Raw genomic sequence first — 13,484 nt, 5'->3', positions numbered from 1 at the left:
TCAGAGAGACTGGTGTGGTGCAGCCTCCGAGATAGTCTCCAGCGATCCCTGCCTCCTGGAGTTGCACCCTTGCATAGCTAGCTCCACAGGACCAGTTTAATATGTCGGAAGTGATGGCATGACGTTCTGTGGCTAAGCCATAGAAGGCGTTGCAGCTTCCACCTTGCTCTCTTGGCTGTCTCACTCTGCGGGAATCCAGCCTTCATGTCCTAAAGACAATCTAATGCACACCCACGGAGAGGTCCATGGAGCAGGAACTAAGGCCTCCTGCCAACTACCTTGCCAGCCATGTGAGTGAGCCCCCTTGGAAGTACACCCTCCACCCCAGTCAGGCCTCAGATGACTTGACCCCACCAACATCTGACTATAACCTTATGAAGTACTGTGAGCCAAAACCACCCAGCCAAGCTGCTCCTGGTTCCGCAGCCCACAAAACCCATGAGAGACAAGAGATGATTATTGTTTTAAGCCACTAAGCTTTAGGGTGATCCTAAAGACACAACCTTAGAGAACTGAAATCACCGGCAAGTACAAAGACCCCAGGCAGTAATATATGGTTGTATTAAACCACTTGTGGAGCCCTGGCCGGGTGGCTCAGTTGGTTGGAGTGTTGTCCGTGCAACAAAAAGGTGTGGGTTCAGTTCTTGGTCAGGTTGACGGTTTGATCCCCATTCAGGGAGCATATGGGAGCCAACTGATGGATGTTTCTCTCTCACTTCAATATTTCTCTCTCCTCTCCCTCTCTCCCTCTCTCTCTCATCAATAACCTTATATTCTGGTGAGGATTAAAAAAGAAAAAAATCAGTGGAGTCGGGGGAGAGGCAGCGTGGCTGGAACGGTATAAATGTGGAGAAAGGTAAGATGGGGTAGAGACGAGCCCGGAGCTCCATTAAGGACAATGGATTTGCTCTGAGTGATAATCACGGCAAACTGCAGAGGGTTGTGTGCACAGGGGAACGTGATTTCACTTATATTTTAACAGGACCCCTCTGTGGCAGCACTTGGGAATAGCCCGCAGCAGGGCAATGTGGAAGCAGGAAGAACAATTAGGAGGCAACTATCTACAGTGTTTCAAGCAAGAGCTGACTGTGGTCTGCTCCAGGCAGTAGAATCCGGCAGTTTCAGGATATATTCCTAAGGATGAACCAAGGAAAGAATCAAGAATGTGCAGCTAACTGGGTATGGGGCCAGGTGGGTGCTTGGGGCGGTGGCGGAAGCTAGGGGCCCTCTATACAGTGCATGGTTTCCTAGCCACTTTGCTGTACATCTGAAACTGGAGGAGAATGGTATCGAATGTAAACTGTGGTTGGAAATTAGTTGTGGTTTTTTTTTTTTTATGAATAAAAAATTTAAAGGGGAAAAAAATGACTCCGAGGTTTTTGGCCTAAAAAGGCTGTAAGAATGGAGTTGCCATTTATGGAAAGAGTAGAGGAAGTCCATACAGTACCTAGATTCCTGAAGGAGAGAGGGGTGTGCCGGAAGCCTTGATAGACATGGCCATTCCTCCTGTGTGTTCTTGATCCTTGGGAATGCAAGACAACCCTTGGAGTCCTAGGCTACTTATAACCACGTGCCTTCTTGCCCTGGAGACAGTTCCTTTACTGTCTGGTCTCTTCATTTTGATGCCTCAGGAAATGGAGGCCAGGAAGGGCCTGGAAAGGTAGGAACTGGAGAGCCAATCCCTCCTCTAAATCGAGGACTATTACTGAGAACCCAGGGGTGTGACATCTCCCGTTTTGTCAAGAGGAACCAGAAATCCAGATTTTTATGTGAAATCTCCCCTAAAGTCTTTACATATTATTATACGATTCAATTTCTTAGAAAGTTATACAGACCACAGAATACAATAGTGAGGTGGATGTGGCCTAGGCCCCCTACTATACAACCACAGGTTTAAATCAAAAGCATGTGGGGCCTTTCTGACTCACTGTCCTCGCTTATAAAATGGCGGTTTGCGTGTCTTCTCTGCCTGCCTCAGATGTCTTCTTGGAGGCAGAGGAAGGAGATCATGTGGGTGAGAAGGTTTATAAACTATAGAACCTACTGAAGTAGAACAGCTTTGCTACTGTGGGTACCACAGACGTTATTCCAGCTATCAAACCTCAGACGCAGCATCCATCAATCAATTTTGGTTGGCATCCCTGACATCACGGACCTCTACCCAGAGTGCAATTCACTTATTCTCCTTACTCATTTGTTTAGTGAAAACTCATCTCCCACAGCACCTGACAGTGCCTGACTCATATAAATATTCAAGTATTTGCTCTAGGTGATGTCAGTAGTTCATTCACTCATTAATTCCACTAGGATTCTTCCTTTGATACTAATTGTGTTCCCAATGTTGTCCTGGGCACTATGGAAAAAACCCAGCGTCAAAGGCAGCCAGTGAGCACTGAAGACATCCACGTGTGATGGGCACACAAACCTCTGAACACGCAGGACAAGAACTGCAAGTGCCACAGGGGCCCCCGAAGGGAGCTGGGGAGGAGAGGAAGGCCTTCAGAGAAGAGACAAGACCTGCCGGAGGCTTTGAAGTGTGGTAAGACTTGGGCTGGGGGAGAGAAAGGCGAGCCGCTGGGGTGACTGGCCATCCGGGTTTGCCTGGGACTGAGGGGCTCCTCAGGATGTGGGACTTTCAATGCCAGAACCAGGACAGTCTGGAGCAAACCATGTGGTTGGTCACGCAAAGAGCAGAATAATGGAACGATTACAAATATAGACTCGGGAACAAGAACACCTGCAGTCATTCCTCCTACCGTCCCAGCTGAGCATTTCTCAGCGATAAGACATAGTAAGATCTTGCCATTTGCAAGAGCGTGGATGGACTTTGAGGGCATTACGCTAAGTGAAATAAGTAGGCAGAAGGCAAATACCATATGATCTCACTTGTACGTAGAATCTAAAAGGAAAAAACAAGCTCACAGATACGAGAAGAGATTGGTGGTTGCCAGAGGCAGCAGCGTGGGAGGGCGGGGAGCAACCTGGGTGAAGGAAGGCAAAAGGTATGAATTAAATGTCATAGGTATGTAATCTGCTGCCCGCTGACTACAGTTAACAATGTTATAATTCTGTTGCATATTTGACAGCTGCTAAGAGAGTAGATCTGAAAAGTTCTCATCGCAAGAAAAAAGTTTCTGTAACTATGTGTGGTGGTGACAAGTGTTAACTAGACTTATTGTGGTGATGACTTTGCAATGTATACACAAATATCAAATCATTACATCACACATGTAAAACTAATAGAATGTAATTACACCTCAGTTAAAAAAAAAAAAAAAAGAACAGTGGGCATTATCAGGAACTAGAGAATGTCAAAGCTGGAAGTAAACTTGGAAGCCAGCCTTCTCTCATTACACATAAGAAGAGTCAGACCCAGAGAGGAGAAAAGGCAACATTGGCACAAGAATCCCAAGTTCTTGACCCATGATCCATTAAATGCAAGAATATCTGCACTGTAAGGAATGTCTACAATGAGCAGAGCCTGCTCTGGGTCTTCGCAGAACACAGGGATGTCCCTCTGGCCCTTTACAGCGCATGACAGGTGGTCCCTCGGCACAGCCTGTCGCACTGCTGGACTGTCCCTGGTGGGGAAGGATGCCGGAAGAGCACCGAGTTCACTGTAGAGCTAGTCTCACCTGCCCCAGGCAACGCATGGCTTGCTGGACCCTTTTGCCATTTCCAAATTCTGAATTTGATCTTTAATCAAAATCAGGCCACTAGTTTCAACTTTGAAACTTTGCCACTTCAAGGCTTTAAGAGTCTCTACCACGAATCAAGGGTTCTCAAGTGGGGTCAGTTTTGCTCCCCCAAGGGACGTCTGGCAGTGTCTGGAGACATCTGGAGTTATCACAGCCCAGGAGGTGCCACTGGCACCCAGTGGGTAGGGCCAGGGATGCCAATCAACATCGCACAACACACAGGCAGCCCCCCATGACCGAGAATTATCCGACCCATCGTGTCAGTGGTGTTGGGGCTCTTGATTCTAGAGTATGCTGGGGCGGGGGAGGGAGAGGGAGAGGGGAAAGTTATTCCAGATCAATCTAACAAGGAAGTAAATTCAAACTGCTGCCTTGGGTCTGGGCCAGAGGAACAATTAGAAGCCCCAGCTTTGGTCTGCTTGAGTGCTTGTGTAAAGGGGGAATTGTTTATGTTCTTAACAAGCCCTATGTAATTGACCCTTTGCCTGTCATTCTTGGGGAGGCCTGTCAGCCCAGAGCAAGCACATTCCTCAGGAAGGAAGGCAGCCTTGTCTGCATTCCTCCCCAACCCCACCTAGGCTAATGGGTCCTCCAAATGAAAGTGTCTGTGCACCTGGGCACCATGAGGCCGCATGCCAAGGGACCTGCCACCACCCCTCTTCGTCTTTAATGCAGCTCTCCACAGGGACAAAGGTGCCACCTCTCAGACTCCATGGAGCCTGGCCCAGCATCTGTCCTTCCCCCTCTTAGGTGGAGGAAGAGGAGTGGCCCAATGTAGTAAACTCCTGGTGATGAAAACCTCCTGCAGAAAACACATCCTTCTTACATTCTCCTGCCTTCTCACCAACACCTCACACCCTTTGTTTCTGACATAATTGCCCTGCTTTGATCTGCTTCCTGAAGCTGGGAGAGGCGCTAAGGTAGAAATGAGGTGTCACATGGTAGAGAATAGGTCAGGCAAGTCTATAGCAAGGCAAGTAATTACCTAACTTACATGTTAGGACCATATTTTACCTTAGAATCAACTCCATTCTTTATCTCATATGAATTAAGGTTTTATACTTTTTATAGGCATTGGATCCTGTTGAAGTAGGCAAAATATTTCTATCTCCATAGATACGTTTCATTTCGACATCATTTACAATTCATGGCAGAAGCCCAGATCAGATATGAAGTCTTCCTGGATGATTATGATTCACACCAGAAACTTAAAGGCAAGTTACTCTCCCTTGCTCAGGTCTTGCTCCGGGGCCTGTTTCTGCAGCAGGTCTCCTCAGCACACCTTGGTGGAGCTCAGGTGAGGTGGAGGCCAGAGTGGCAAAGCACGGGAGCCGCTCCGTGAGGTCACAGACGAGCAGGACGACAGGCTGCAAGAGACAGGGATTGCAGTGAACCACGGCGCCCCCTCAGCTGTCCCCGTCAGCCTGCCTCATTAGGGCAGAATTCTGCCCGTGGTGCCCTCACCCGATGCTGCCCCGTCTGTGCGCCAGCGGCCTGCCATGTTCCTGTCAGTGCTCCACCCAGCGGCAGTGATAACCAGTGTTCGTCTCCACGGGGAGTTTTAGCTCAGGTTTGTGGGGGATGATCTGACCCAGGCTTATTTATAAGGATCCAGGCCACTTATGAAGAGGGTTCTTTTCTCCTCACTAAGGAACTGGTGCAAACCCCCATCCAGCGGGGCTCATAGAACCCCTGAGGTCCAGGCTGGACCCTCCCCTGTGTCCATGCCACCCTGTCCGATGTGAATGAGTCTGGGCTGCCAAGTCTCGGCCTTTGATACCAGACGGGCTTTCTCCTCTCGTGTCCCCCTTTGCAACGAGTGCCACCCTCACTGGGACCCCAGGTCCGGAATCAGTTACTCCCCACTACTCCCTCAGCCCACCGACCGTTCATATAAGTAAGTTCTATCCCCTTAATTAAATCTCAGATCTCCTCTACCGCACCCCTCTCCCCCCCTGGTTTGGCCCCGGTCATCTCTTGGCTGGACTACAAGCTCACTGGACTCTGTCACCAAACCCCACTCCGCCTGTCGTTGCATCAGCCTGGCTCCACTCTGCAGCCAGAAGGGTCTTTCAGTGACACATAAGACTGAGGGTGTCACTCTGCTACTCAAAATTCCACTGGCCCCTCATTTCCTTAGGAAAACTCTACACTTCGTCCTCTGGTGTACAGGACCTGTTCTGTTTTGACACCTGCTTCCCTTCAGGACTCCTCAGTGCACGCCCTCTCCACACTTCATGCACAGTCACACACAGCCTGAGCTCTCTTGGCTCCAGACCTTTGCATAGGCTCGCCCTTGCTTAACAAAACTGTCTCCAACTTGTTGCCCGATTGTCATCGCACTGTTTAGGACTCTGAGTAGATGGCCCTTCATCCAAGGAGCCTTCCATGTCCCCTTGCTGGTCTGGAAGCTGTCCCCCAAATTCCCACATTGCACTGTGCCTTGCCATCATGTCTCATGTCCCCGCTCAGGTCAACTCTTTGCATCTCAGTGTCCCTGGGGTAGGCACACTGAGAAGATGGGCCACAGGATTCTCCTCCTGGTACCAATGCCCCTTTGTAAGCTCCTCCACTTGAGTATGGGCTGGACCTAGTGACTCTCTTTAATGAAGAGAACACAGCAAAAGTGATGGAGAGTCACTTCCACAAATAGGTTACAAAAGGCTATGACTTTCATTCTGCTACCCCTCTCTCTGTCGCTGGCATGCTCTTCCTTGCCCATTTGCTTGCTTGCTCCGATGAAGCCAGGAAAGGCCAATGTGACAAGGACCTGAAGGTGATATCCAGCCAACAGACAGCCTCCGTTGAACGACCTGTGAGCAGCTGGATCCTGCCAGCAACCGTGGAAGTGAGCTTGGAAGCAGATCCTTGCCAGTTGTCTTCAGATGACTGCAGGCCAGGATGTGAGAGACGCAGAGCCAGAGGACGCAGCTGAGCCATGCCTGATTCCCGACCTTCGAAATGTACATGCTGTTTTTTTAAGCCACTGCATTTTGAGGTAATTTGCTAAGCAGCAATGGGTCACAAATACACTCTACCACTGTACAATAAATTGCATGATAGCAAAAGTTATATTCCCAGAACTAGAGCTTGTTGGTTGAGTCAATGCATAAATATTTCAAGAGCCTGGAAATAATCCAAATTTCTACTGTCAGGGAATTAAATTAATTAAATGCATGCAGCTATAATAAGAATGAGAAAGCATGATATGCATAAATATGAAATGATCTCCAGGATATATCATTAAATGCAAAATAGTAAATCACATACTACCTTTTGCTTAAGACGGAATGAAATATGATTTTATAGTCATATTTGCTCATACTTGATCAAAGAGTGGACAAGAAATTCATAAAAAGTGGTCACCTATAGGAGGTAAGAGGAAATGGGGTGGTAAGGAAAAAGCCAGTATTGTTTTGATTTTTGAAACATGTAAGTATATTATATAGTCAAAAGTAATTCTTTTTGTCTGTCTTATTGGGTCTTTTTAAAATTAATGCAGTTTATTTTTAGAGCAGTTTTAGGTTCAAAAATAATTTTTAAAGGACATGGTCAACAATGTCCAATGCTACAAAGAGTCAAGTCAAAATGTGGATCTAAGGCTGTCCGCTGGACTTACAAGCACAGGTGTCAGTGCGCAGCAGCAGGAGTAGAAACTGGGTTGCGCCCTGTCTGGTGAGGCTCCGTGGTTGGGCATCAGTCTGCAAAGCGTGGTTGGGCATCAGTCTGCAAAGCGGAAGGTCAGAGGTTTGACTCCCCGTCAGGGCACATGTCTGGGTTGCGGGTTCGGTCCCCGGTCTGGGTGCGTACGAGAGGCAATTGACCGATGTTTCTCTCCCTCTCTTTCTCCCTCCCTTCCCCTTTCTCTAAAAATGAATAAATAAAATCTTTTTTTTAAAAAACTGGGTTGCAGCGTGTCGAGGAAGCATGTGGAGGAAGACAGTGCATGTAGGCATCTCTTTGTAGAAATGTGGCCGTGAAAGGAAACAGGCTGTTTCTCATAAATGACTAAAAGGGAGGCATAGATGAGAATGGAGATTTTATCTTATTCTGTTTTATTTTATTTTATTTATTTTATCGATGGGCGAACATAAGCTGAGGGAGAGTCAGCAGACATGAAGGGTTTTTATTTTTTAATTTTAATTTTATTTTTATCAAGGTCTTACCTAATTTGGTAGGTAGCGTGATGGCTTCCAAAGGTGTCCATTTCCTAAACCCCTGAAGCTGTGAGGCATATGCTGCTTTATGTGACAAAGGGACTTTGCGGATGCGATAAGGTTATAGACCTGGGGGTGGGGAGTTACCCTAGATCGTCCAGGTGGCCCGGAGAATCACAAAGCCTCTTTGAAGTGGAAAAAGGAAGCGGGGGTCAGAGTCACAGAACCTGAAAGATGGAAGCATGAGAACTCAGCCCAAGTTGCTGGTGGGAGGAAAGGGCCAGGAGCCAAGGAAAGTGGTGTCTTGAGAAGCTGAAAAAGGCAAGTACCCAGATTGTGTTGTGCCTGAGAGCCTCCAGGAAGTAACCCAACCCTGCGGACAGCCTTATCTTAGCTCAGTGAACACCGTGTCTGATTTCTAACCTACAGAACTGTAAAGCAATAAATGTGTGTTGTTTTAAGCCATCAAATTCTTGGGGAATGGCTATAGCAGCAATAAGAATTGAATACACCTAAGGTACCAGGCCCTGGGAACTTTGCATGGGTTCTTTTATTTACTTACTTGGCACCTTGGAAGTAGACAATATTCACCTACATGTCTCAGACATGGACTCTCCGTCTTACCCATGGTCACATGGCAGTTAAGTGGCCAGAGCGAGGATTTGAACCCAATGCACTTAGAGCTGGGAGGGAGAGAGAACTGTGAGGAGCAGAGAATGGGGGTGCCGGCAGCAGCTAGAAGTTGAAGGAGTTTCTGAGATCTCTATTTTTTTTTTGTTTGAGAAACTAGATGGTGCAAATTCTGCTGAAATAACTTGGAAATGGTAGGTTGAGAGCTTGAGGAAAAGGGTAAAGTTTAAACTAAAGTGTTTCCTTGATTCTGAGATGACATGAATTATTAAAAATGCCATCAATGTAATAAATATTGGAGGAGGCATTGTCATATTAAATATGCACGTAGATTATAAGACATACCTTAGTTAAGGTGCTTTAAAGTATTTTAAAGTAAATCTTAGAATAAAGGAAATAGGGCCCTTGTTTTAGGTGGTCAGAGGGGAGCTGACTAGCATCCCAAGAGAGGGCTTTGCATTTACCTGGAGTTTACCTGAGAATGGACACCCGGGTTGGAACACAATGAGCACCACTGTGTGTCCACTCGAGTTCTGGGCACCTGGACATAAAGATGGTGTGACATGGAGCCCAATGTCAAACAAAGACAGGCGGTAAAGAAGGGGTGACTGATTCCTAATGGAGAGCAGAGGTCAGAGAAATCCTCACCTGCGGGTCACAGGTCTTGGAGGGTACATGGAAGGTCAGCAGGCTAAGAATGAGGGCAAGACATTTCACACAGAAAGAACAGGATAAGTAAGTTGACAGGCATGGCTAGCATGACCTGTTGGGAACCGTAGGGTCGGCCGGGATGTTGGGTGAGGTGGGAGAAACAGGAGATGGTGTTTGGAAGGCAGGCAGAGCTGAGGATTCGTGGCTCTGAGGAGCCACAGGACGATATTAGGCAAGGGAATTACTGATCAGGTTTGCTTTTCGAACTGCTAGGTGAAGAAGCTTCTGTGCAGCCAAACCCGTGCCACTGCCTGGCATGAGATGACACCCCTCCAGAAGCCTGTGTGAGCCGGGTTCCCTTGGAGGACTCCAGGCCTGGCTGTTCCTGACGTCATCATCAGGACACACTGGCAGGGGGTCAGCCCCAGGCAGTGATGCCAAGTCAGAGGCCACCACAAGAATTTAGACAGAAGGAAAAGAGTGAGTCGGGGTGGGACCAATGTGCAAGTAACTGGGGAGATAACAGCCAAGGAAGTAGATGGCTGGTTGGAGCAGGAGCTCAAAGATTTCCCCTTGCCTGACTCTGGGAAGTGGTGGAAGGGACTGGGGCGCACGAGAGGAACAGTTTGGGTGAGGAGAGTCAGGGTCCCATGGGACAGTCAGGATGCTGTGAATCAAGCACTGGGTCTGGGCAGGCTCAGCTTCATGCTCAGAACCCAGGACCTGGCCAGTGTAGGGAGGTGGGGGGGTCAGGGGGAATCAGACACCCTGGGTTCCACCCGCAGCCCGGCACCCTCAGCTGTGCCACATCTCCAGGCCTCACTCTCCTCGTGTCTGCCGTGGGGGTACCGCTGCCCAGGTGGTTATGAGGATTAGAGGATAACACATGTGCGGGGCTTCAGGTACACAGCCAGCTCAGGTAGATGCCGGGTGAACGTCAGCTGTGGTCATTACAGCAGCGGCCTAGTAGGCATGTGCTGGCTGAGACCAGGACTGTGCAAATGTGACCGACATCCACAGGAAGAGTGGATGGGCCACAAAAGGGAAGCACTGTGTGATTCCACTTCTAGGAGGTCCAGAGAGAGGTGGTCAAATTCATAGACAGAAAGTAGGATGGTGGTTGCCAGGGCTGGGTGGAGGGGGATGGAGATTTACTGTTTGATGGCACAGACTTGCTGTTGGGGAAGATAAGAAAGCTCCGGAGACGGCTGGTGGGGATGGCTGCACGGCAGTGTGAATGTGCTTAATGCCACTGGCTGACCTGTACACTTAAAAATGGTTAAAATGGTGAATGTTGTGCATGTTTTGTCACAATTTTTAAAATGCAAAAAGAAAAAAAAAGTGAGACAACACTGGGAAAAGAATTGGGATGAGAAGAGATGGTTGAGATGAAGGAGCTTTAAAAACACTCTCACCTTATCTCTGCAGATGAAATGTGTAACCCACAACGCGGTCCACACCTGCAGATTATCAGATGGGAGCCGATGGTTCACGCAGCTCTGGGCCAGCACCTCCCCTGGAGAAGCTGCCGTGTGCACAGGATGTGGTGACAGAATGAAGGCGAAAGTGTTTTAGGAACCAATCACTTTAGTGTGTAGATGGGCTCCTGGGTAGAGACTCCTGTTTCCTCTCTCCCTGCCTGAGGTTGGGGACGCTGGGCTCCTTACCAGGGAACCTCGGCTTGACTTATCCACAGACCCAGACTTGGGCCTCGGGAAGGTGCCCTCTTACTGCCACATTCTATGAGCTTCCTGCCTCTGCCCCCATTCCCAGTATATTCAGCGACACTTGTCTTCTCCCTATGAGCCCAGTTGATCCCCCCAAGGACCCTTCCAGAGACTTCCCCAACACCTACCCACACCCCTTCATTCTTCCCTCCAACCAAAAAACTTCAGTGCCCATTTCTACACTCTGCTCGTGATAACCAGCTTTCCTCTCACTTCAAGTGGCAGCTGCTGCTGTGGACGGCTCCGTGGTCACCCGCATGTGTCCAAGCTATGGCTGACCTCTTGAACTCAAGTAACAAGAGTCAGAGGCTGGGCCTTCATGGGTATTTCTGTGCAGCCGTACCCGAGATATGAATTAAATCGCCAGATCGACCTGCCCTCTTTTCTCTCCTCCTCTTCCCCTCTTTGCACTCCAGGCTTCCCACTCAAAGAGGATCCCGGCCTTTGGGCCGCACCAGCTTCACTTTGGCCCCAGGGGCTGTCTGAGGGGCCAACCTGACTGCAGACGAAGCCCCAGGCACAAAAAGCCTTCTGGGCAGTGCTGGTCCAGCTGGGCAAGGGGAGGGCAGAGAACAGGAAGCCAACTGTCTGACTTTTAAGAGACCCAAGATCAACACTCCAGGAGAGGGGCAGGGGACAAAGCCTGGAAGGGCCCTCAGAGACATTTCTGGATCCCATGTCACTCCCTTCGGCTGGCTCAGTCCTGTCAGTGGTCCCTCAAACCCAGGAGTGGCCGTTTTCCCCTCTTTCTAAGCTTCCAGTATCCACACCTGTGAGCTAGGTGTGTCTCCCACAAAGGTGGCTGCTTTCTCCTGAGATGGAGAGGCTGGCAGCATGGATAGGAGCCCAGGGACCCCAGAGCACATCCCTCTGCACCCTGGGTCTGGACTGGGAGCTGTGGGAGTTGAGTTTTTGGGAGACGCCCCAACCCAGAACTGGGGTATCTCCTTTCCACCAGACACCTTGTACCACGTGACACAGCCAGGGCATGGGGAGAAAAATAAGAGGTTGGTAGTGTTGTATCCCGAACGCGAGCAGAAAATCAAATGGAGACGTGTGGAGTGCACTTAGATGGTACTTTATTTTTTTTTACCTGCGCAGGGGCGAACTCCCAGGGTGCCGGTTAAGGCTGCAAAGGGGAGTCGCGCCAAACGCTTACAGGCTAGCTCTTTTATACGCGCGAAACAAGCAAGGAAGCAAGCTACAAAAGCGGGGGTTGCTGTTATCTCTGCATAGCTCTTGGTCCTGGAGGGACATTAACCAGATGTTAAAATCTTCTTTTGAACCCCTGTCTCCTGTGATAAGAACCATTTGTCTTACCTAAGATGCGACTGGCGCCTCAAATTTTATGGCACACCAACTAGTTGGCTATAACTCAGGATGAGCCCTCAAATCCCTGCAAATCATGACTGACAATGTTGTTTCTCTTCCCCATCCATTCTAGTGACCTTTAAGAGGTTTTCTGTTTAGCAATGGTTATAATTGCCTAGCCCTCTTTCCTAGCTCTCAACATTCCCCCATTTCCTTGCGGGCACTTATGAGTCAAATCCTTGAATCATCTTCTTCAGGGGGAAGGATAGTGTAGGGCTGCGCCAATACCATCAGCTTGACAGTCTCTATCCTTTCTTTAACAAAAGATGTAAGCTTATTAATGACGATGGGGCCACAGGTCAAACAGAGGAGTATAATTAATAAAGGCCCGCTGATGGAGGAAATTAGGGTAGTCAGCCATGGGGACATCTTATAGATTCCTGCGTACCACGTTAGCTCTTCCGGCTTTTCTCGTTCTGCCAGTCTCTGGGTTAAGACCTTAATACTATCCCTAATTATCCCTGAATGATTAGCATAAAAGCAACAAGTTTCTCCTAATGCTGCGCATAATCCTCCTTGCCTTAAGAATAATAAATCTAATCCTCTCCGATTTTGGAGAGCTACCTCTGCTAAGGAGTCTACTTGTCTTTCTAAATAAGCTACCTGATCTTGCAGCAGAGACAGGTCCTTAGAGAAAGTCTGCGAAAGCTGCCTTAACTCCAATTCCCCCCGAATGAGGGCTGCAGCACCGAGTGCGGTGGACCCTAAGATCCCAACAGTGGCTATTATGGGTATAAGAAGGGGAGTTCTCTTCTCCCTTGTCCTAAAGGGGAGAACAAAATCTGGGTTTCCTGCATATATATACACTTGGGGAATTATATACCCAGTTACACAAAACTCTGGATAAGAAATTGGTGGCAAACAACGGTACATTCCTTGGAGGCATATAAACCAGATGCCCTCAGGGGCTTTCAGTAATCCTGGATTCTTTGAAGAGGAGTGGGTCATGTTCCTTGTTGTCAAACAACGATTTCTATAATCGGACTGAGCCGGATTATAGTGGCCAAATACATAGCAGGTCCCATTTCCCTGAAAATCTTCAATGGTTAAAGTGCCCTCAGTGAGGCAATGCTGGAGCGTCTCCTCCTCATGGCTATAATCCTGGGAGAGGGTTATAAAAGTTGGTGCTAAGTCACCTCCCTGTGAAGTATTAGCTCCTATCCCCACATAATAAGGTGGATGAGGGCTCAAGCACAGCCAGCATGAGTCAGTTAGATCTGGCTGTGTGGAATTTAGGAATGGAAATACCT

General features: G+C 48.6%; 2 long non-coding RNA genes across 2 annotated transcripts in view; one reads left to right on the top strand and one right to left on the bottom strand.

Moving 5' to 3' along the window:
* Window positions 1–3,293: 3,293 nt before the first annotated feature.
* The window catches only part of LOC128779467 (uncharacterized), a 39,293-nt gene continuing 29,102 nt past the window's right edge, over window positions 3,294–13,484 (bottom strand). The window contains exons 2-3 of the long non-coding RNA XR_008425412.1: window positions 7,318–7,424; window positions 3,294–5,065 (exon numbers count right to left, since the gene is read on the bottom strand). This is a non-coding gene — a long non-coding RNA (uncharacterized lncRNA). The remainder of the gene's footprint in view (window positions 5,066–7,317; window positions 7,425–13,484) is intronic.
* LOC128779468 (uncharacterized) lies at window positions 5,074–11,815 on the top strand. The gene is made up of 4 exons (XR_008425419.1): window positions 5,074–5,268; window positions 6,443–6,696; window positions 9,410–9,616; window positions 10,565–11,815. It is a non-coding gene; the product is annotated as an uncharacterized lncRNA (long non-coding RNA).

Source organism: Desmodus rotundus, chromosome 10 (genome assembly GCF_022682495.2).
Source record: "Desmodus rotundus isolate HL8 chromosome 10, HLdesRot8A.1, whole genome shotgun sequence".
In the NCBI taxonomy this organism is placed as follows: domain Eukaryota; kingdom Metazoa; phylum Chordata; class Mammalia; order Chiroptera; family Phyllostomidae; genus Desmodus; species Desmodus rotundus.
Note: the sequence above shows the minus strand (reverse complement) of the source record. Positions and strands in the feature narration are given on the sequence as shown.